The sequence below is a fragment of the Stenella coeruleoalba genome, assembly GCF_951394435.1.
Source record: "Stenella coeruleoalba genome assembly, chromosome: 20".
In the NCBI taxonomy this organism is placed as follows: Eukaryota; Metazoa; Chordata; class Mammalia; order Artiodactyla; family Delphinidae; genus Stenella; species Stenella coeruleoalba.
In genome coordinates this window covers 1,756,953-1,779,406 of record NC_137166.1, presented here as the reverse complement: position 1 = coordinate 1,779,406, position 22,454 = coordinate 1,756,953, and the positions used below count along the sequence as shown (strand labels likewise).

Genomic DNA, 22,454 nt, shown 5'->3' with positions numbered 1-22,454 from the left:
TACAGCCAAATTCATACTACGTTTTTCATATGTAACAGTCCCTATATTATACACGATACATAACTAACATCAATTACATATAAAATATACATCACATGTAATTAATATATATTTTTCCAGGAGTGTGCCCTCGAGCCTGTGACGGCCCTAGGGTCCCCTGAACACCCGCTGTTACTCGGGGGAACACGGCCAGAGCAGTAGCTAGAGCCTCGCCGGGAGCAGCCGACCGCGGCATCTGAACTACAAGTCCCACCATTCCATGCGCGGGCGCAGTCGGGCGACCGGAGGGCGGAGGGACCACAAGTACCGGCAGGCTTGGCGCAGACGCAGGAACCACGAGTCCCAGAATGCATTGCTCGAAGCTCGCGCAGGGCCCTCCGGGATATGTAGTCGTCGGGGAGCTAATTCCTATTCATTAGGCCTCAAAGAAAATGCAAATTCCTCCAACGGTCCAGCGATGCGACTTCTCAGGGGCTAGCGAGGAGCCCGAGCGCGCGACGGGGAAGAAAGAAGCCTAGGGGCCTAAACTGTGGCGCGGGAGCACGACGCGTGCGCATGCCCGGCGGTCACCAGCGCCAGCGAAGGGCGCGCGACAGGCCCCGAGCGGCAGGCCCCTCCCCTACGCCCCGCCCCCCGGCCGGCGCGCCCGCCCAGGGAGCCTGCGCAGACGGTGCAAAGCAGAGGGCCGCAGGGAGGGACTCGCAGCGCCTGCGCAGAGCGGCGGCTTCTCTCGCGAGGACGGACGCCATTATCGCATCTCCTCGACAAACACCACGAGAATTCCGCAGCCCACACGGTAATTGCAGCTCCCGCAGCCGGTCGCGTCTCCGCCTCCCCCTTCCCGCGGGGCGAGAGCGAGAGCGAGAGCGAGATCTCCCCTCCTCCCTCCTCCCTGCGCCCTCCTCCGGCCGCCGCGCCCGCGCCGCCGCCCCCGCCCCCCCGACGCGGGGACCGGCCGCAACGGCCCGCCGCTCTGCGCGCCCCCGCGTCAGCCCTGTCAGCCGCCGGTCCGCCGCACCTCAGCGCCCGGCTCCGGCCGCCCCTCCCCCCGCCCCGCCGCCCCCGCCGGCGCGGGCCTCTCGTTCGGGACCTGCCCCTCACGAGCGGCGTCCGGCCGCGGGGCGGGCGGGGCGGGGTCGCGCTGCTGCTGCGGTGCAGCCCCTCCGAGAGGCCCCGGGAAGCCGGAGGCTGCGGGCGCGGGGACCGCGGCTGCGGAGCGGAAGTGCGGGAGGCGGCAGGTTCACCCGGGGCGGGCCCGAGTGAGGGGGACGTCCGTGGGGACCACTAGTCGGTGCTCGGAACGCCTGAACCGCCTGTAACGTTAACTCCGTGGATTCAGCTCCAGTTCTCCTTTGTCTGGCAGTTAAAATAAGCGTGTGTTCTTGGGACGTGGGCTTCTGTCACCACTGGCGTTAATTTGTAGCAAACGGCTGTCATGTGCGGGTCCTGTGCTGCGGCCGGGCCCGCCGAGCGTTTGCAGCGTTTCTCAGCACAGCGGTCCAGGCAGGTGGCAGGGAGGTGACTGAGGCTCACGGAGGGTGAGGGACTTGTCCGGGACACACAGCCAGGTTTGAACGCGATCTGTCTCAAGTCCATGTTCTTAAAGAGCTGCACACATACTTGATATCTTAATAAAGCATTGTACCCAATAAAATGTCCGTGGAAAACTTAACATGAGAAGCAAAGCCCCCTGCCCCACTTCTCAGTTCCGCTCCTCAAATTCTTTGATATCTTTTTGTTGTTTCTTGAAGTTCTCCATAGCTCTAAATAATAAGCTGGCATTGTATTGGTTTTATACGTTCTTGACTTGCTGTTATGACAGGATGAGTTAGCTTTTCGTATCTTATCTCACCTCTTCTATCCCTGTCGAGCAGATATTGCTTCACAGCCAGCTAATACATTTCCCCTCTCTACAGCCTTTTTTTTTTCCTATTGTTCGTGATGGCCTTTCTTTTTCTTTGCACTTTCTGTTCCCATTGATTCTTTATCTCGTTTTAAATTCTCAAGGATGGTGTTGGATCTCTCCAACCTTTTTCTCGTGTGGACTGATTACTCTTTAGACCAGCCCAGGTATCATCCCGATGTTTTCTTTTACTATACATCTGCGTTTGTTCAGGTCTCACGTTTTAATCTTGGCTTGCTTTATTTCAATGAAAACTTTCTGCCAAGGAGCCTTATTCCTTTTAGGTAACTCGTGAGGATCCTCATTGGTGTTCAGCCATTTCTAGAAGGCCCCGAAAGTGTCGAGTCCCACCATGAGTGCTCTTTGACTTTGGGGACGTGTCCTTCGGCTCTGGAATTGGAAATGCTCTTGTATCATTTGAGAATTTCGTCTGGTCTGCTTTTACTCTTCTGTGTTAGGAGTTGCTGTTAGTTTGATGATGGACATCTTGGATTAACTCTCTGAATCTCCCGTCTTTATCCTCTTCCTGTGTCGTTTTATTCTTGTTTCTGGGATAGGGCTTCCATTTATCTTCCAGTCCTATTTAAAATTTTTTTATTTCTACAGAGTTTTAATTTCTGAGGACTGACTTGTTCTTTTTTCGTAATAATGTATTGTCCGGTGAATGCATTATGTCCTTGGCTTTGAGGATATACTATTAAGGATTTGTTCAGTTCTCTTGTTCTCTGATTTCTTGTTTCGTCTAGTGTCACTTGTTGTTTTCTTCTTTTTAAAAAGATTGGCTTCTTACTTTGTTTGGCAAGTACTCTTCAAGTATTGGTAATTATTCTTGTCTAAGGCAGGAGGAAGCAGGCAAAGAAATCTGAGTCTGTGGGGCTGAATTTTTTTCTTTTTTTTTTGGCCGCATTTGCGTGGCCTGAGGGATCTTAGCTCCCCAACCAGGAACTGAACCCCGGGCCCACTGTAGTAAAAGCGTGGGGTCCTAAGCACTGGAACGCCAGGGAAGTCCCCTGTGGGGCTGATTTTGAAAATGTGCGGGTTTCCCTTCAGGTGTTTGGGAACTTTTTATTGTGCTGGGACCTCAAATGCCAGAAGACAGGTGTTCTATGGGCCTTTCAGCGTAAGGAAGACCCCTTTGATTTGGGGCTGCTCCATGTGGTGTAGGGAGGGCCGTGGTGCAGCTCTTCTGTATAGGGATCTGACTTCTGTGGGCAGCCACAGCCCTCGCCCTCGACCGAGGATCCTGGGTATGGGGTCCTCGCCATCCACAGGCTTAGAGCCCTCCTTTGGTTGTATCCACTCCTGTGTGCTCCAGATTGCTATTTCCTTTTCCCCCCATTAAATCCTCTTGGTCTGCCAGAAATTTGCCAAATCTCTTGCCTGTTGTCTTATATTCGTTCTTGTGGGCTTATTATACGATATTAAAAGTCATTTTAATGGGATGAGCAGAGCTCACCTGTGGGGCCAGTCGCTTTCTGTGAGTAGGTAGTCCAGGGTCTGTTCTCATTGCTCTGCTCTCCTGCCTCCCAGTGGCCTTGGTGATGGTTGCCCACCAGCAGTGGGATGGATGGCCGGATCACGGTCCCCATGGCCGCCGCTGCATTGCAGTTGTGGGCGGGTGGTGTGCGTTCCTGCTGGCCGTTCTGGCTCCGCAGCCTTGCAGGGTGCCAGGCTCGTCTGGGGAAGGCCAAGCACAGACAGCGTTAGAGGAAAGATTGTGATTTTAGACTCTGCAGTGAACTTCTCTCTGTGTCACTGGGCCGAAGTTTAAGGATTGCCTCTAGGTAAGCAGTGATTACAGTGCTCAAAGTGTAATCTTGATGCATTTACTTGATTGTCCTCTGAAAGTTGTGAGTAGTGAAATACATCAGTTGTGTTTTCCAGGGCCTTGCTAGTGGAGTGCTCCACAGCAAGGACCACAGCATAACCATCACTGGGCTTTTGAGAGAAAAGCAGACTCTCAGGCCCTGTCCAACATACGGAATCAGAATCTGGAGCTTTGTAAACTTTTCCTTTTTAAAAAAATTTTTTTATTTTTTATTTGTTTATTTTTGGCTGCGTTGGGTCTTCGTTGCTGCGTGGGCTTTCTCTAGTTGCGGTTAGCGGGGGCTGCTCTTCGTTGCAGTGCGCGGGCTTCTTATTGTGGTGGCTTCTCTTGTGGCAGATCACGGGCTCTAAGCGCACGGGCTTCAGTAGTTGTGGTGTGCAGGCTCAGTAGTTGTGGCGCACGGGCTCAGTAGTTGTGGCGCATGGGCTTAGTTGCTCTGTGGCATGTGGGATTTTCCCGTACCAGGGATCGAACCTGTGTCGCCTGCATTGGCAGGTGGATTCTTAACCACTGCTCCACCAGGGAGGTCCCAGTAATCTTTTCCTTTTGAAGGAACTTTAGACTTACAGAAAAAATTGCAAAAATAGTTTAGAGAGCTTCCCTATGCCCGTCACCCACTTCCTTTAATGCTGACATCTTAGATTATCAAATATTCTTATAAAAATCAGAAAATTAACATCGTCACAGTACTGTTAATTGAACTGCAGACTTTGCTGAACTTCATCAGCTTTCCACTAATGTCTTTTTTCTGTTTCAGGAGCTAATCCGGGATCCCTCTCTGCATTTAGTTGTCACGTCTCCTTAAGTCTCTTCCAATCTGTGATATTTACACAGCCCCAAAGTATCTCTCCCAAGATGTTTATAAATTACAAGCGAAAAGTAGTAACTTCACAGTGGAAAAACCTGGCAGATAGCATCTCAGCATCACCAGTAATAAGACATAATGATATCATGTTTCTTGATATGCACTGAGACAGAAATGCATACCCAAAGCCTAACCATGACGAAACCCAAGTTGAGGCACATGTGCCAAAATCTGGACTAGTGCACCGCAGAAGTACCCCAGGTGTTGAAAGATAGGGAAAGGTTCAGAATTTGCACTTTAAAGGACTTCCAGGTGTAGCATATGCACTTTGCTGAAGAAATACTTCCTGTGTTAGATGGTTGTCAAGGGGAAAAGATAAAGAACCACAAGCCTTGTTTGGTGGATTGGTAAATGGGTGTCCCTGGCACAGGGTCTAGTGAGCTTGCCTAAATGGCTTATTGGTAACACCACTTACAGCTTACGAGCCTTAGTTTTTCCTTATGACCTTCATCTACGCTATAAATTCTGAAAACTTTAGCTGTACAGTTAAGTATACATATTACATGACAATGGCGACTGACTTTAAAATGTCCATTTAACTTTACCACTTTAGCTATTTAAATCTGGAAAAAATAAGCATTTTCTCATTTTGAAGAAAAGACTTCTGGGGGAAAATACGTATTAAAGTTCTCAACGAGAATGTCTTAGAAAAAGCTGTAAAAAGTTCTCCCTTTAGGAGAGGGAAATAAAGGTCGTTACTGTGTTCTCTGACTTCACATATATGATGGTCATAAAAACAATTGCATAATGAATTGTTCACTGGAATTGCCCTGAACTATTCTGAAATGTTTATTTTTGGCAAATTTGAGAGCCGCTGGGGGGGTTGGGGGGCGGCATCACATGGTTGAAATTTGCTCTTAAAAAGTTACACTGGTTTTGTTGTTCCAGGATCGTACCTGGAGCTCATCTAAGTCCACAGAAGAGTAGAATCCTAGCATCATCCCTCCCTTTCAGAGTAGTTTTAAAAATACTTAACCCTTAGGTTTCTCACTTTTGTGTAGGTTGTGAAACCAGTTAAAAGCGAGAGCTTTAGCTAATGATCTCATTTTATGCCATCTGCCTTGCCTTTGACTCTGTCTGTCCACTATCCGGGGCTGTGCCCGGCCTGCCTCCTGGGAAGAGAGGGGGCCCTCTTCAGTTCTAGAGGGCAGGGAGCAGGGGGATCGCTCTTGACGCCTTGTCACCCCTCCCCCCCCAGTGCACGCCCTCATCATAATGCTGCAGACTAAGTCTGAGAGGAAGCTGAGCTTGGGATGACCACCCAGAGCCTGCCATTGCTTGAAACCTGTGGGTATTCTTGAATGAAAACACGATGGAAACCTTAACTTCCTAAGCCACTAGCTGAGAGTACACCCGAAGCATTGTGGAAGTCACGTGAAATTGATTCCTATTTTGAATTAAATTCTCTGCATCTTTCACATCGACCCATAGCCAAGAACTGTCTGATTTGATTAAATGTTTTGGATCATCTGCCTCTGTGGGGGGGGGTGGCCAGTAAGATTTGCTTTGTCTTTATAAGGACCCTCGTGCTGGGGAGGGGGGATGGTGGTGGTGATGACTGGTGACCCATAGGGTCGGATTGCTGACAATGCATAAGTGATGGAAGAATAAAATCCACCAGAAAAGGCCAGAGAAGGTGAAGAGATGAGAATGGGTTTTATTACATCACTGAAAAGGTAGATAGGTGGGATGGAGGGTCTGTGGAAGCTGACTACCCTTTCCTTGCCCTCAGTCCTCCTGTGTTAGCATTTAGAGTACATGAGTGCAGGTAACGCTCTGAAGGAGAAAGTGAGTTGGCAGGAAGGGCCCAGGTAGGGATGGGGCGGGCGGAGTGGTGTCAGGAAGCCGGCACTGCGCTGAGCGGCTTTGGGCAGAGCCCTGTACTGACAAACCTTTTGTAATAAAGATTTACGTTCTGTGCTGCAAAGAATGCTGCTTCTGGTCTCTAGTGATTTTTCCTTTTTCTTCAAGGTGGAAAGTCATCAAATGACTTGAAGCAAAGTTAAACCTTTCTAAAGTAGCAATGGGTTTGGATAAAGCTGGCAGTGAAAACTTGGTGCGTGTGCTGCTGGCATTTCCTTCTTGGTGTGAACTGTGTCCCTTGAGTGTGGTGACAGCCCCCGGGCACCTGGATCTTCCTGGGTGGGGTGGGATGACTCAGGCTGCGGTTCCAGCTGTCACCACCAAGAGTGGCCCTGCACTTGCGTTGGCAGGTGGATGGCAGGACGGGACCTGTCCTGTGAACTGGTGGGCTGGAGCCAGGGGTGGGTCTCAGGAGCAGAGTGCTGCGTTAAGCTGCCTTTTATGCTGGGAGCTTCCCTGGAGACGCCAAGTCGTTCACTCCACCCACGATTTTGACTGAATCTGACAAAGAATGCTGGGCATCCTGTTTACCAGTGAAGAATTGCTGCAGCTGTCAGTGGGCAAACAATAGTTTGCAGTCAACTGCCTTTCTAGTTTTGAAATTAAACATTTTGTGGATTTTTCAGATTTGCAGGATTCAACTAATTTCACGTTTTTTGTGAAGCGATGGTTTAATATTTATTACGTTATTTTACATTTGTATAACAAATTTGCATAATTCAGCTTTGTATAAAATGCAGTCCTACTGTGTTGGGAGAAAGAAAGCTGAAGGGGCGCAGTAAGACGAAAGCAAACGTGTACTGCCTGGGGTTCCCTCTGTGCGTAGCTGTTAATAAAACACTCAGGGCTTCCCTGGTCAGAATCTGCCTGCCAATGCAGGGGACACGGGTTCGAGCCCTGGTCTGGGAGGATCCCACATGCCGCGGAGCAGCTAAGCCCGTGCACCACAACTACTGAGCCTGCGTGCCACAACTATTGAAGCCCACGCACCTAGAGCCTGTGCTCCACGACAAGAGAAGCCACCGCAATGAGAAGCCCGCGCACCGCAACGACGAGTAGCCCCCGCTCCCCGCAACTAGAGAAAGCCCGCGCGCAGCAACAAGACCCAACACAGCCGAAACAAACAAAAAACACTCAATTCAACTTGCTTCCCGAGTTCTCCAGGGATCATTCAAGAGCTCAGGAAGCCTGCTCTGCCTCTTTGGGATTTCTGTGGATCCACTACAATCTGAAGCAGAAATCGCTCTTTCCGGCCAACAGGAGGTGGAGCCGGCAGAGCCAGCCCATCCTGGAGCGCCTCTCAGGAGGCCACGATCGCTGCTCTTCAACAAAAGTTCCTGTCTCTTTTTCCCCGTCTTAGTCTCCAGGCAGTTTCTAGAGTCTGGAGATGCCACTGATGTGGTTAAACGCTCGGCTGCAGGGCAGAAGTGAACAAACTTTGTGTCAAGGGCTGTATGAGTAGACATTTTTGGCTTTGGGGGTCTGTCCCAACCACTCAGCTCTGCCCTTGGAGAGGCCGGAATAGACGTGGCTGTTTCCCAATAAAACTTATCTACAAAAACTAACCGCTGGCTGGACCTGCCCCTCAGACCGTAGTGTGTGACTCGAGGCTGCAAGTGCTCATGCAAGCTGGGGAAAGAAGTCAAGCAGGGGAATTGGGCGAGAGTGAGGCGGTGGTGAGGCGCCCCCGCTGGGCCCCTTTCCTGCAGGCCGCTCCACCGCCAGCGGCTGCGCTCCTCTGCTGACTCAGGGAGCCTGGGGTCGTCAGCAGGGTGTATTTTGGGGAAATCTGCACGAAGTATAATTGGCATCAGCGAAGCACCTTCAGATGAGAACGCGTCTGTCCGTCCTCACTGCCGTTCTTTGGAAGAATAGCCTCAGCATCTCTTCATAGGAATTGGATTTGGGTTTTTTCAGTCTTCGAAGTTAGAATAGTACAAAGAATTATGGTGTAGGCTTGTCCTAGAGTCTCAGATGCTAATATTTTATATTTGCTTTATCCTTTCTCTTTGCAACTCTCTGTGTTTGTGTGTGTGTATATTTTTCTATTGTTTTTCCTGAACAGTTTAAACTATGAAGTAAGTCCCTTTAACCTTAAACACTTAAATGGCTGTTTCCTATTAACAAGGACCTTCTCTTATATAACCACAGTACAATTTTCAAAATTAGGAATCTATCATCGATGCAGCTGTGTTATCTAAGCATCAGATCTAGTTCAGATTTTATTAATTATCCCAATAACGTCCATTTTTAGCAAAAGAAAAAGGGACTCCTTTATTAACTTTGGATGTATTTTTCCCTAAGAACATTTGCCCTTACCGACATTATCATAAATTGGCACCATACTCCTTACAAATTACAAGTTTAGTGACATCAAAAGTCTGCGTATTTATTGTTGACAGCAATCACTTTGCATAATCATTTCCTTCTGCTCTTGTGTTTGGGAGAGGGATGGGAGAGACTGACAGTAGAGGTAAGAGGCAGAATGCTGGGCTGCGTTTAAAGTCTGCCCAGATCATTGGTTGCACGTGTGGACGCGGTGGGCTTATGATGTGCTAGCTGTGGATGCGAAATGAGTATGACCTTACATGGTGTCATTTGCTAAGTTTATAAAAGTTCTTTAAGGTCACTCTCCAGTCTACATAGTCCTGTTGGGCTGGGGAAGGGTTATTTTCTAAGGGCTTCTGCTGTTCAGTGCTGGACCCATCTATTTACAAAAGTACAGGTGACCCTTAAACAGTGTGGGGGGCAGGGGCAGCAACCCTGCACGTAGTGGCAGATCTGAATAGAACTTGTAGTCAGCCCTCCGTATCCATGGTTCTGCATCTTCGGTTCAACCAGCTGCAGCTTGTGCAGTACCGAAATGTTTACTGTTGAAAAACATCTGCATATCGGTGGACCTGTGCAACTCAAAGCAGTGTTGTGGCTGCTTGGCTTTGGGGCAGACTTGGCAGTGTCTGCTCTGCGTGCAGGGTAGCCACGCACGGCGTCCCTCCCGCGGTGGTGTGGGGCGCACATCTGAGCATGTGTGAGGCCCTTGGCACACGGCGTTCGTGGTACTTGGGCCTCCTCGCCCATTTGCAGCCTGAAGTTCAGAGTCCTCATCACGTTTCAGACCGGCTTCCTGGGGTTCTGGAGCAGTAAGGGGGAGGCATTCTGGTCTGATTAAGGCATTTGACTACGCATGTGGCTTTGAAAAGATTAAAGTATCTTTATAAATACATGCTTTACATGGACATTTTAATCGCATGAACTTTTCATCAGTCTTAGATCAGGCCCAGTAATTTTGGGGTTCTAAGTGCAGTTTCTAATCTTTAGGATGTTGTTTTTCGTGACTAAGTTTTTTTGTTTTTTTAAAATTAGTTAATTTCTTTATTTTTGGCTGTGTTGGGTCTTCGTTGCTGCGCGCTGGCTTTCTCTAGCTGTGGCAAGCGGCGGCTACTCCTCGTTGTGGTGCGCGGGCCTCTCACTGCGGTGGCTTCTCTTGTTGCAGAGCATGGGCTCTAGGAGCGCAGGCTTCAGTAGTTGTGGCACGCAGGCTAGTAGTTGTGGCTCGTGGGCTCTGGAGCGCAGGCTCAGTAGTTGTGGTGCACGTGCTTAGTTGCTCCGCGGCATGTGGGATCTTCCCGGACCAGGGCTTGAACCTGTGTCCCCTGCATTGGCAGGCGGTTTCTTAACCACTGCACCACACGGAAGTCCCCATGACTAAGTTTTAATTACACATTGAGAATTATGATCTTGAGTAAAATGGAGACTGTGAACTTGGTTCCTCGGCCCCCGAGGTGACAGTGGCGTGGGCTGTGTCTGCCACCACCGAGCTATGCCAGCGCCGTGCATGGGTCAGCCAGCATCTGCGACTCGTCCTTGGCGGGCTCCTTACACTTTTGTCCATTTTCTGTTGTAGATCAGATTACTTTGTTCTCCTTGGTTATGGGCCCTGCCTCTGAGCGGCTGTGTTTGCCTGATGTCAGTTGTGCGTCAGAAACCTCTGGAGTGGTCCCTGCATCTGTCACCTGTCCTCATTACTTGTTTTAATGACTGCTCGAGCTGGGTGTTCATCGTCTTTTTTTATGTTCCTGGCTAGGAGTACAGCTTTCCTTGACATCTTGGCACATGTTGTTAGTATTATTTGGTTTCTGTGAAATTTCCAGGTGGAAAATGATTAGGACACTGGCATCCTTACCCTGGACGGCTGACCACCCTCCTCTCCAAGCTTTGCAGTTCCTGGGAATAAACAGGAAGGGCAGATGAGTGCTAAACGGATTGCAGTTTCTGGAGGGAGCTGAAGGATGGATGGATGCACAGCCCTGCTCTCAGGGGAGGCAAAGGGAACATGTGGTGATGGATGGCAGTGGGGTTAGTTAGTCCAACGCAACGCAAAGTGCGTTACCGAGTGACCAGGCCCTGCCCCCCATGCCTACCCCTACCGCCACCCCACCTGCTCTCCGGTCTCATGTTGCCTTAATAAATATTTATGGTGAGGGGATGGGCCTATCTCTGTAAAACGGGGATGCACCTACATCCAAGGTTGTGAAGACTCAGTGAAATAATGCAAAGATGTGTTTAGGATCCAATGAATGGTAGCGCCTATAATTACTGTTATTATCATCAGCTTCACCCACCAGGCCCTGTATCTTTTTATGCTTACCAGTTTATATGGGGCAGATTTAATTGATAGACATTTGCATGTAGTCAGAGTTTTGTCTGTGATAAACTTACATCACAGAATCTTAGAATTTGAGAACTGGACAGGAGCTTAGAGGTGATTTAAATAGTACAACTTGCTAGTTAAAAGCTTGGGCATGGTTGTAAAGTATACACTTGTTAGAAACGCAAGGACCCTTGATAAATGTGTGTTTCTACTGTGAGGAATCCTCCAGTGTGAACTCCACACAGCTGGCCCAGCAGCCGCCCTTGACAGTCATCAGGCTTAAGATAGCCTCTTGTTCTCTCCAGGGAGGTGACTTTTCTCCTGCACTTCTCAGAAAGTAAATTGTGGTAGATTCTGTTGCTATATAGTGTTGTAAGTTTGGCAGATTATTTGTTATTCAGTGATATTTTATTGACAATTTTAAATTCTATCAGATGGTTTTAGACAGTTTGCAATGTTGAGTTTGAATTCTTATAATTTTAGGGCCAATATTTCTTATATGGGCACATGTAAGTGGGAAAATGACTAAAAATTTTAAATTTCACCCTGAATTCAGCGTGATGTGTTGTGGCTCTTTGCGACGTAACTTTCTTCTGTAGAGGTAAAAAAAATTGACCTGTCATCTAATTTGTCCTCACGTCTCTGAATGTTTTCCACGTTAACTGTAAAAAACACAGCAACAAGTGAAGTGAAGTGTAGGAGAGAGCATTGCCTGTAGTCTCCAAATGTTTCATGTTTTACCTTTTTATTTTTATAACGGGAAGATGATTACAACCAAGATCTCTTCTGTCCCTGTAGCTGAAGGACTGAAGGAGCTGCCAGGCCAGTGACTAGTTCAGGAGAATCTGTGCTTACGGAGCACGTGAACCTCAAGGTCGTTTCTTTATTCACTTGCCCAGGATTTACGGGTCGCTCCCATGTGCCCAGCAGGGTGTTTGTGACGTGATGATCCAGCGAACAGAGCAGAGGTTTTTACATTAGAGTGAGGCTGTCAGTCACTGGACAAGCTGTGACAGCCCCCGAGCAGCCCCAGCCAGTGTGCAGACAGCTGGTTGCGGCTGTGTTCCAATAAAACTTTATTTGTGAACACTGATGTTTGAGTTTAATGTAATTTCATGTCAGGACATACTGTTCTTCTTTTGATTTGGTTCATGGGCTGTACAGGTGGAGGGTTGGAATTGGTCCACGGGGCCAACCCTTGGTCTAGTGAGTGAGTGAATAAAATGAGGTCATATCTAGGTAGGCAGGAGCCGGATTGGGAGAAGCCTGAAATGCGGGTAGAGTTTAGATGTGATGCCAAGCCGGGCGCTGTGACGACAGCCCTTTGGGAGGGATGAGCCTGGAACTCATCTGCAGGATGGCTGGGAGGGGATTGGCTTCCCGCCTCACCGTGTGTGGCTTTGGGAGGGACCAAGGGACAGATCCGTGGATTCCACCTTAGGGTGGGTTACAGAGAGATGACACCTAATCGCCAGGGACCAGAGGCAGGGACAGGGAAGCCGGTTCACGGGTTCAAGGAAGCGGAGCCCAGCGGCGCAGGTGTAGTGGGAGAGGAGTTGGGTGGGAAGGAGCAGGTGGGCAGGGCCCCCGGGCCTGGTGATGGTCAGATGCTGGGGGTGACAGCAGAGAGAGTTAAAAGAGGAGTTGCAGGGTTCTTTCTGGGGGGGTTGGTGGGATCTCCTTGGGCGGTGCTCTCGGGAAAGAGTAGGGATGGGGGCAGAGTTCAGCTTTGGAAGTGCGGGAGCGGATTTTATTGTCAAATGGCCATAGTGTGGTTTGACGTACTGGACCAGGGAAATCACTGGTGAGGGGTCCGGGCGGCAGTGGAGATTTGGGCGCATGGGTGTCACTCCCTGTAAGGGCCTGCCGTGTGCCCCCAGGACACGTGCTTCTGGGCTCTGGTTCCCAGAAGGGGCTCCGGGGGCCGCGGCGTGAGGCTCAGACCTAGTGCCGCTGGAGGGCCCAGCGTAGGTGGGGCCAGGGGTGAACCCCGGGGAGGAGGAGGACCCCAGGGTGCTCTGAGCGAGGAGAAGTGCTGAGCGGGGAGGCCGGTGGGAATTGTTCACAGGGCTCTTGTCCAGTCCGACGGTGAGTTTGGAAACCAGTGTTTTGTTTGGGGGCCTGAAGGGTGTGGGGAGGGATCGTGTTTGCGGACGGGCGTGGGCGAGAGTTCCAGAATGTGCTATAGGAGTTTGGCTCTGGAGGGACGTGATGGCAGCTGGCGGGCGGCAGAGTGGATTGGAGGGTTTTATTATTTTTGTTTTTTCTAAAACAGTTATTTTGCAGTCGCCTGAGATTTGCAGGTACGTAGCAGAGGTGGTACAGGCTGTTTTTCCACCATTACGTCATGCATGGCCGTGGCCGGGACGGTGTCCGCCTCCAGGGCGCTGGTTCCCCGAGCTCACCTGAGCTTGTTGACTGAATCTGTGATCCTGGCTGCCTCCTCGCTGGAATCTAGGGGGCACTTCCTAGAGGGGCCTGGTGGACACACAGGTATACACCCTGCATCTAGGTGCACGACGGGGCGATGTTTTGGCACGTTGCGTTGTTTCTGTTTTTTCCTGCGTTTGATAGTAAGTTGCAGAGGTCACCTCATTTCACCCCTCAGTGCTTGAGCACTCGTGTCCTGGGAGCAAGGACATTGTTTTACATAACTGCACCTACAAACAGGAGCAGTGATTCCGAGTCACTGAAGATACGGTCCATACTCAAGTTTCCCCTGAGATTCTTTGTGGCTGCCTCTCCCTGTCCCGCCCCTGGACCTCCCTACACTGGCAGGTCTCCGCAGCCTCTGCCAGTTTGTTTCATGCCGTGGACTTTTCAAGAGTCTGGCCAGTAGACCGGCATCTCTGACCCCTTCGTTCGTCCTCCGATTGCTCAGCTCTCCGCCGGTTCTGGGCAGCGTGCCCTGATCCTCCCAGCCAGGCAGCTGCTGCAGCCCCCCACCCGTGTCTGCCCTCAGCCCTGGCGGGCAGTCGATCCCCAGGATACCCCCAGTGTCACTGCTCCGACTTACTGCCTTAGTAAGTGTCTTGTGGGCAGGGCTAGCTCTGCTCCCTTCGGCGTGTGTCTAGCACAGAGCCCGGGGGTTGTTTTTTGAAGAATGTATGAATAAATGCAGTAAGGTCGTTGATATTAATTGTATACGTAGTCCATAGACACTCAGTAAGGCTCGTCACAGAACTAAGAAGTAAGGTTAAGGTGTTTAAGCCTACAGTCCCCGTACATTATTACAGTCCTGCATCTTTGGCAGATTTAGTACTTTATGTTATCAGAATAATACTTCACAGTGTAAGCCATTTAGGAGCTACCAGAGAAGAATTAAAATACGGGCATTATCTACGTAGAAACTGAAACTTTTATTGCGAGATCTATGCAGGCCTCTGCACTGTATTTACATTTATCATTGGCAGTTGGTAAATCAAGTAAAAGTTGCTTTTAATTGCTTTTATGGTTTCCATTTTATAGCAGACATTATCTGAAATTCATTTTAATGTGTATGTGGTTCTTATGCTTTCTTTCTAGAGATATAATTCCTGAAGGCAGTGGTTGTCATTGTGGTCCACAGACCCCAGGGATGTCCTTGAGACATTCCCAGTGGGTATTTGAGGTCAAAATAGTTTTCATGACTGTCAAGAGGTCATTTGCCTCTTTTTGCCTGTTAACATTTGGACCGAGTCCCCGAGCTACCATTGTTGCTGGATTCCTTACTGCCGTGCAGTTCAGAAAAGCCATTCTCCTCTAAGAATGTCCTTGGGGCAGCAGTAGAAATCATTCATTTTGTTAAATCTCAGCCCTGAGTGCACCCCTTTTTAACACTCTGTAACAAAACAGGAAGTGTGTGGAAAGCACTTCTGCGTTTTGGAGTTGGGAGGTTGCCTGGAAGATGGGCCTTTCTGCAGTTACTTGGGTTGCTAGCTGAACTGGCCGCTTTTTTTCATGGACCACCATAACGGAAGAATTGACACATTACCAGTATTTCTTACTAAACGGACAGAGTTAGCCTGTCACTGCAAGGAAAGCAGCTAACACTATTGCCAGTGGTAAAATTTGTACTTCCAAGTAGAATTGGAATTTCAGAAAGCTTGTATCTGCCACTGTGAACCTGGCAGCTTCCTAAGACTTCAAGACTTTTCTTTTTCTTTCTTTCTTTTTTTTTTTTTTTTTTTTGCGGTACGCAGGCCTCTCACTGTTGTGGCCTCTTCCGTTGCGGAGCGCAGGCTCCGGACCACGGGCCCAGCCACTCCGGGGCACAAACCCGTGTCCCCCGCATCGGCAGGCAGACCCCCAACCACTGCGCCACCAGGGAAGCCCCTCTTTTTCTTTTTAAAAATTAATTAATTAATTTACTTTTTTGGCTGCACCGCACGGCATGCGGAATCCTAGTTCCCTGAGCGCGGGTCGAACTCGTGCCCCCGCAGTGGAAGCGCTGAGTCTTAACTACTGTACTGCCAGGGAAGTCCCCAGGACTTTTCTGATGAGATCAGTGCTGATGTTAAGGAATGTGTTGCTTTAGATAGTCTGTAATTAACAACATTCGGAAGGTCTGCATAACTCACTGAACCAGTATTTTTCCAAATGACCAAATCAGACCCAGGTAAATGTCCATTTAAAGACAGATTTTAAAGTGATAAAGTAACAAAAAGTTCAGCAGTACAGTTTTAGATTCCACATTGCAGCTCACGTTTGGGGAGAAATGAAGCCTTGTTGAGGTTTGGTGTTGTATTACAGAGGAATATCCGCAGTTATCTTGAACGGGCTGTTCAGACGCACTGCCCTCTTTTTCATGCAGTAATAGATATGAGAACCCAGTTGTTTTCCAGTAAGTCTGACATTAAAGAGACTTGTCAAAATGCAAAACTGTGTCTCTTCTTGCTAAGATTTTACTGCTGTTGTTTTGGAAACTCTAGTAGTTATTTTTAAAAAATTAATTAACTAATTTGTTTTTATTTTTGGCTGTGTTGGGTCTTCGTTGCTGCAGGCGGGCTTTCTCTAGTTGTGGCGAGCTGGGGCTACTCTTCCTTGCAGTGTGCGGACTTCTCATTGTCGTGGCTTCTCTTGTTGTGGAGCACGTGGCACGGGCTTTAGTAGTTGCGGCACGCGGGCTCAGTAGCTGTGGCTAGCGGGCTGTAGAGCAGAGGCTCCATAGTTGTGGCTTGTGGGCTATAGGTGCGCGGGCTTCAGTAGTTGTGGCTCACGGGCTCTAGAGCGCAGGTTCAGTAGTTGTGGTGCATGGGCTTAGTTACTCCACGGCACGTGGGATCTTCCCGGGCCAGGGATCGAACCTGTGTCCCCTCCACTGGCAGGCAGATTCTTAACCACTGTGCCACCAGGGAAGCCCCTCTAGTAGTTATTTTTGGTAAAAAAAAGTTTTGTATGTTAATATGTAATGTATGGATTTTTGTAATTTTTAAATGAATAAAGTATTCACACATTTTCTGTTCTAATATCAGAGATGGTGATATTGATAGATACACGTCCACGAGTACAAGCTCACTAACTTTCAGATGGGGAAGGGGGTCCTGAGACCAGTGTGTCTTGAAGTAGGACAGTGGTGCTGTGGGATCAATTTAAATCCGGCCAGTTCCGTTTCCTGCGTTGGTGGTTTGTATTTGAGGAGGTTTATATATTTTGGAAAAGGTGAATAGAAGTGGCCAGTTTAATCAAACATGTTAACTTTAGAGGGGAAGGACCTGCCATCTGAGGGTAGTTTGACCTTCTTCTCCTAATTTCAAACTTAAACATTTTTAGGGGGGCTGTTTTGAAGAAGAAACAGTGTGGCCTGGATTTTCTTAAGAATCAGTGCTTTCCGATGATCTAGTACCTGGCTGGTCATTTATAGTCATGTTTTCTCTTTCTTCCCTATTTGTCCTTTGAGTATCCCCCTGCCACGCCACACTGACTTGGGGAAAATCAGTAAGCTGAGTCTTGTTCACATGTCTCAGTTTAATAAAAGTTGATTTCTTTGCTTACTTCCTACTGGCTTTTAATTAATTTTATTGCTCCATCTATATCCAGATGGATCTGATTGAATGGAATGATCTTTATTTTCTTGGAGGTGCCCTGTTTCTGGAAGTTGAGCTTTTTAACTGGGCACCACTGGGCCACTTCCTGCTGGGGGTGGAGGTTACTACTCTGGTCTTTATGGTGTGTGGACTCGGCCTTGCTGCTCAGGTGGACGTGAAGCTGGTGCCAGAGGCGGGGCGGTGGCTGGGGCCCCGTCCCATCCCCATCTGGTGGGACGGGGATGCTGTTGGGCCTGGGTGCTGGCGGTTCCCACTGTCTCGTGTGCGATTGCTCTCCGAGACTTGTCTTCAGGGTCTTCTGTCCCTTGTACTCATCGGGGCCGCTCCTGGGCCTCCGAGGACTGTCTTAGTCCGTGTATTTGGCATCTGTAAAGGGAGGTCAGCCTGGCATGGCCTACTCCCGAGGCCCCTCCACGGTGAGCTAGGCGTGCCCCCGCTTCCACCCATGACGTCACGGCACCTGGGCCGCGTCTCTTCACACGGCTCGCCTGCAGGGATCTGACGGCTGGGAAGTAGTTCTGGTAGAGCAGAGTCGGAGGTCACACAGTGGCTGTAGAGTGCGCCTCCCAGGGACAGCCTCCTGCAGACAGGCTCAGTGGGGCGCTTGTTCAAGGGCTGATGGGAGAAAGAGCTCTGTGCAGAGTGTCTGCCCTAAAAGCCCCGTATGTTGTGACATCCCTAATGAGATGACCCGTGTGATGTCGTTCGGTGGTGACTGAGAAGATCCCAGGGTGGGCACACGGGGCTTTGCCTGGTTGCGTCTGCTGAAGTTCAGTCGTGTGCTCGATTACAGTGGCTTTTCTTTTTTTCCTGTTTCAGTGGCCTTGTGGTTTTATTTTACAGGTGTCCGAAATATTTAAAAATGAGCAAAATTAAAACTAACTGTGCAGTTCTGTGTTTTTTATCTCAATGCTTCTTTTTAATAGAGAAAAATAACATATTTACATCGTTCTGTGTTTCTGCTGATGAACAGCTGCTCGTGTCTGTTGCTGACAACCCCTGAGCAGCTTGTATTTTCACTGTTAAACCTAACATGTCATTTGCATGAAGTTCACAGTTGTAAGCTAAACAGATCTGTGACTTAATTGTGGTACAGTCCTTACTGAAATCAAAACACAGATGTAGAGAACTCTGCCGCCCTTCCTGCACGCTTTGTCAGCAGATGTGCGGCCCTTCATAGTTCTGCCCTGGGGGGTGACTCTCCCTTGGGCTCTCCCACTAGACCCACGGCATGGACGTGCATGGTGTGCCAGGCCCCAAGCCGGGCAGCGAGCAAGATGGTGAGAGTTCCGGCCCAGTGGAGCTCGTCTTCCAGCAGGGGAGACAGATGCTAAACAAGATGGGTGTTTAGCCTGTGTCGTAGGTTAGATATAAGGGCTTTGTGATAAAGCAGGAAAGGGCAGCAGGGACGTGGGTGCTGGTGCTGGGTGTGACGGGTGAGGAGTGGCTGGCCGAGGGGCAGGTGGACTTCGGAGGGTGAGGGCTGAGCTGGTGTGTGCCTGCCCAGCTGGGGCGGCCTCCTTAGACGGCGGACTGAGGAGCCACACAGGGAGCCTGAGGGGCGCGGAGAGAGGCTGGCTGGTGCTGGGCGCCAGGCACGCACCTTGAATGATTGGGGAACCTTCAACGGGCTTTGAGCAGACAGTGATGCTGAGATGGGCTTTAACGTGATCCCGTAGCTTTTAAACATTGGCAGTAATTCTGGGGCAAAGACAGAGCAGGGAGACCCAGGTGGGGGCCAGTGCGTGGGTCCAGATGTGCAATGATAAGGCCAGAGTGAGGACAGCGGGAGATTCTGCCTATAGGTCGGATGAGAGAGGAGAACCAAGGCCCAAAGGTTCTGGCCTGAGCACCTGGGGTGGGAAGTCTGGAGGTGTCGGCTGGTTGTGGAGAGGTACGAGTTCAGTTTGGATTCCTTCACGTTGAGACTAGACACTCAGGGGAAGTGGCCTGGAGGCCGGTTGTCACGTAGATCTGGAGTTCCTGGGAGAGGTCGGAGGTGAAGTGGATCGTGAGCCGTCAGCAGATAGATGGTATTTCAGTGTGGATGAGAAGAGGTCCAGCGCTGAGCCGCAGGGAGAGGGGTAGTCTGACCCATGGTCCAGGAGAAGGGGCATTGCAGGGCAGGGCATGGCAGGGCATACCTGCGCGAGTGGTCATGGCTGTGGACGCTCACACGCTGTAGGCTGGGAGGTGGATTGAAGTCAGGATTGAAGAAGGCTCCCTAATTTTTATCCAGATTTGATGTGCTTGGCCTCATCCGTGTACTTATTGCTCTGTTTTAGAAAAACAAAATCAATAATAATAAGCACAATAAGTAATATGTACTTATAGGAAGTTCAACAGTCCAGGGGCTTCCCTGGTGGCACAGTGGTTAAGAATCCACCTGCCAATGCAGGGGACACGGGTTCAAGCCCTGGTCCGGGAAGATCCCACGTGCCGCGGGGCAACTAAGCCCATGCACCACAACTACTGAGCCTGCGCTCTAGAGCCTGCGAGCCCCAACTACTGAAGCCCGTGTGCCTAGAGCCTGTGCTGCACAACAAGAGAAGTCATTGCAGTGAGAAGCCCACACACCCCAATGAAGAGTAGCTCTGCTCGCCGCAACTAGAGGAAGCCTGCACACAGCAACGAAGACCCAGCGCAGCCAAAGCTCAGCAGTCCAGAAGGATAAAGGATGAAGGTCAGGTGGTTTTATCTGTACCTTTTCCCTCCTGTGTCACCTTGGTTCAGTGTGTATCGTTCCAGAGCATCTCGTGTGCATTTGCACACACGGACACGTGACTACACATACATGCAATTTTCCTCTTACACTCCTTTCTGTTAGTATTGTGTTCTGGAGACCTTTCCATTCACATGAGTGACTGCGGTGTCTCAGATCATTTACTTTACCAGTCCCCTGAGGCTGAGCCCTTGGGTGATTGGTCTGGGTCGGTGGGCTCTTTTTCCGCCGGCACCCTGGAAGACGCTCTCTTCACAGGCTTGTAGTCGTTGCTGTTTAGAGACATTATTGAACAGTAATCGCAGTCCAGCTGCTTTACGATATTAAGACTGGACTGTCTCCAGGATTTCTGAGAAATGGCGAATTTCATTTGCCAAACTGGCATCCACATGCATCGTTCTGTTCTAGTTTTCTTGGGCTTGTTGCCCTAATTTTTTCTGTTCAAACGTTCACTGTTAGCAGAATTTTAAATGACTCTTTATCCTGGCAGTAGAGTCATTTCGAGTAAACAGCTTAGATAATTGTGTGGTGTCCTCATTTGGAAGAGGGTAGGATTCAGGATTTTATGGTGAGCTCGGAGTATTTTCTTAAGTCACTCACGGAGCTTCTAGAAATCAGGAAAAGCTTAAGCTGGGCACCTGAGAACGTTCCACCAGCCATTTGTGAGAGACAGGTATTTAACCTGGGACGTGTGGCCCATGGCTCATGGGGTGAGTCACGGAGGTTAAGCCTGGCTGCATGCTGCAGATTCCAAAATGTGTTGTTTTTAGAGCAGGTGGTTGGTGATTTTCCTTTGGTGTAAAGGAAGTCCGAGGCAGGCAGTCCAGGAGGCCAGCAGCAGGAGGGCGAGAAGGAGGAAGGGTCCAGGAGCTGCCCCGCACTGCGTCTGCGCTCACACCCCATTGGCCAGAGTGGGTCACGTGGCCACGGGGTGCTGCAGCAGCGGCTGTGCTGTCTGGTGGCCCCGTGCCCTGTGAATTCGGACTCTTGTAACACTGAGCATCAGGGAGAGCAGGTACTGGGGTAGGCAGCCAGCAGTCTCTGGTAATTATGAGGCGCTGAAACTTGGCAGGACTGTGTCTGTGCTTTTTTCCTGGAAAAGGATCTGTAATTTTTTAAAAAGTAGATCCTGAAAGCAGTGTGTGACCCTAAAACGTTTTAAATCCATCAATTCAAAGGTGGGTAGGGTGGTATTATCTAACTGAGGGCCACTGCCTTCATGAAGGAGTCCACTGTACCCCTTTAATAATCCTTGCTTTGGTTCTTAGTTTGGAAAAAAGACCGAGTTATGGCCCTAGTGGCTTTGGTCTTTGTACCAACCACAGTTAATCTGCTCAGAGGTCACCTTCAGAGGACCCAGGTTTAGAATAACCCTGGTAAGGCCTGCTGGGCCCTCCCAGCTGTAGGTCCTGCCTGCCTCTGAGTCCTGGGGCTGCGGGTGAGGCTGAACGGGTGCCAGGGCTGAGAGTCGTACTGCATATGAGGGAGGTCGGAGGTGAGGATTTCCTCACGGTGGACGCCTCAATATTTAGTTGTCTGACCATTTTTAAAAAGTATTTTTACTTTTGAAAAGCTGATAAATGTACATGATAAAAAAAAGGCAAATAGAATTTCCTTTCATCTTTGTGCCCCAGGGATAGTGTGTGCATGTCTAGCTTTTTTTTTTTTTTTTTTAAAGTGTGTTGTACACATTCTGCCCCATTTTTGTTCACGTAATACTGCATCTCGGGAGTCGTTCCTTAGAGAGCTCTGACTGGTCCTTCTAGACCAGCAGTCCCCAACCTTTTTGGCACCAGGGACCGGTTTCATGGAAGACAAAGTTTTGCACAGATGGTGGGGGGAGTGGCTCAGGCGGTAATGTGCGTGATGGGGGGCCATGGGGAGCGGCAGGTGAAGGTTCACTCGCTCGCCCGCCACTTACCTCCTGCTGTGCAGCCCGGTTCCTGACAGGCCACAGACTGGTATCAGTCCGTGGCCTGGGGGTTGGGGACCCCTGTTCTAGACTGTTGCCTAGTCTCTCATTGTTCAGCTGTGCCAGACTTGTGTTTTTAAAACAGCATTCAGGTTGCATCATCCATTCTTTTGCTGCTAAAAGCAATGCCTTGGTTGTTTTGTTTCTCTGGTGGGTAGATATTTGCACAAACGTGTGACTCTCTGTGCTGGGAGGATTCCTTGGTGGGAAGGTCAGGGCCGGGCAGCAGCACTTTGATGCCTGTTGCCTATTGGTCTTCAGAGCTAAGCTCCCATCAAACACGCACAAGAGCGCCCACGTCCTGACAGGTCTCTAGCACGCCTGTCACACTGAGCTGCTAGTTGAAATTTGCATTGAGAGGTCGTGTCTTCTCGTGCTTAAAAGCTTTGCGACTTTTTTCCCTGTGAATTTACTCTCATTCTTATCCTCCTTTTGATTAGCTTTATTGGTCTTTTTTCTGTTGCTGTGAAAGAAGGAAATTAGCTCTTTGGTGCATGTGTAACAAGTGTTTTCCACTTTGTTTGAATTTTGCCTTAAGAAAAACCTTTTTATTAAATACAATACAAATAGAGAAAATCATAGTTTTGCCTGTTTGTTGTTGTCATTGAAGTCTCCTTTAATTTA

At 49.5% G+C, this 22,454-nt stretch overlaps 1 protein-coding gene across 4 annotated transcripts in view; it reads left to right on the top strand.

The window, feature by feature from the left end:
• Positions 1–19,661: 19,661 nt before the first annotated feature.
• Positions 19,662–22,454, top strand: part of BANP (BTG3 associated nuclear protein) — an 82,123-nt gene continuing 79,330 nt past the window's right edge. For all 4 annotated transcript variants that reach the window (XM_079907812.1, XM_079907810.1, XM_079907809.1 and 1 more), the window contains exon 1: positions 19,662–19,819. The gene's annotated coding sequence lies outside the window, so the exon portion shown is untranslated. The remainder of the gene's footprint in view (positions 19,820–22,454) is intronic.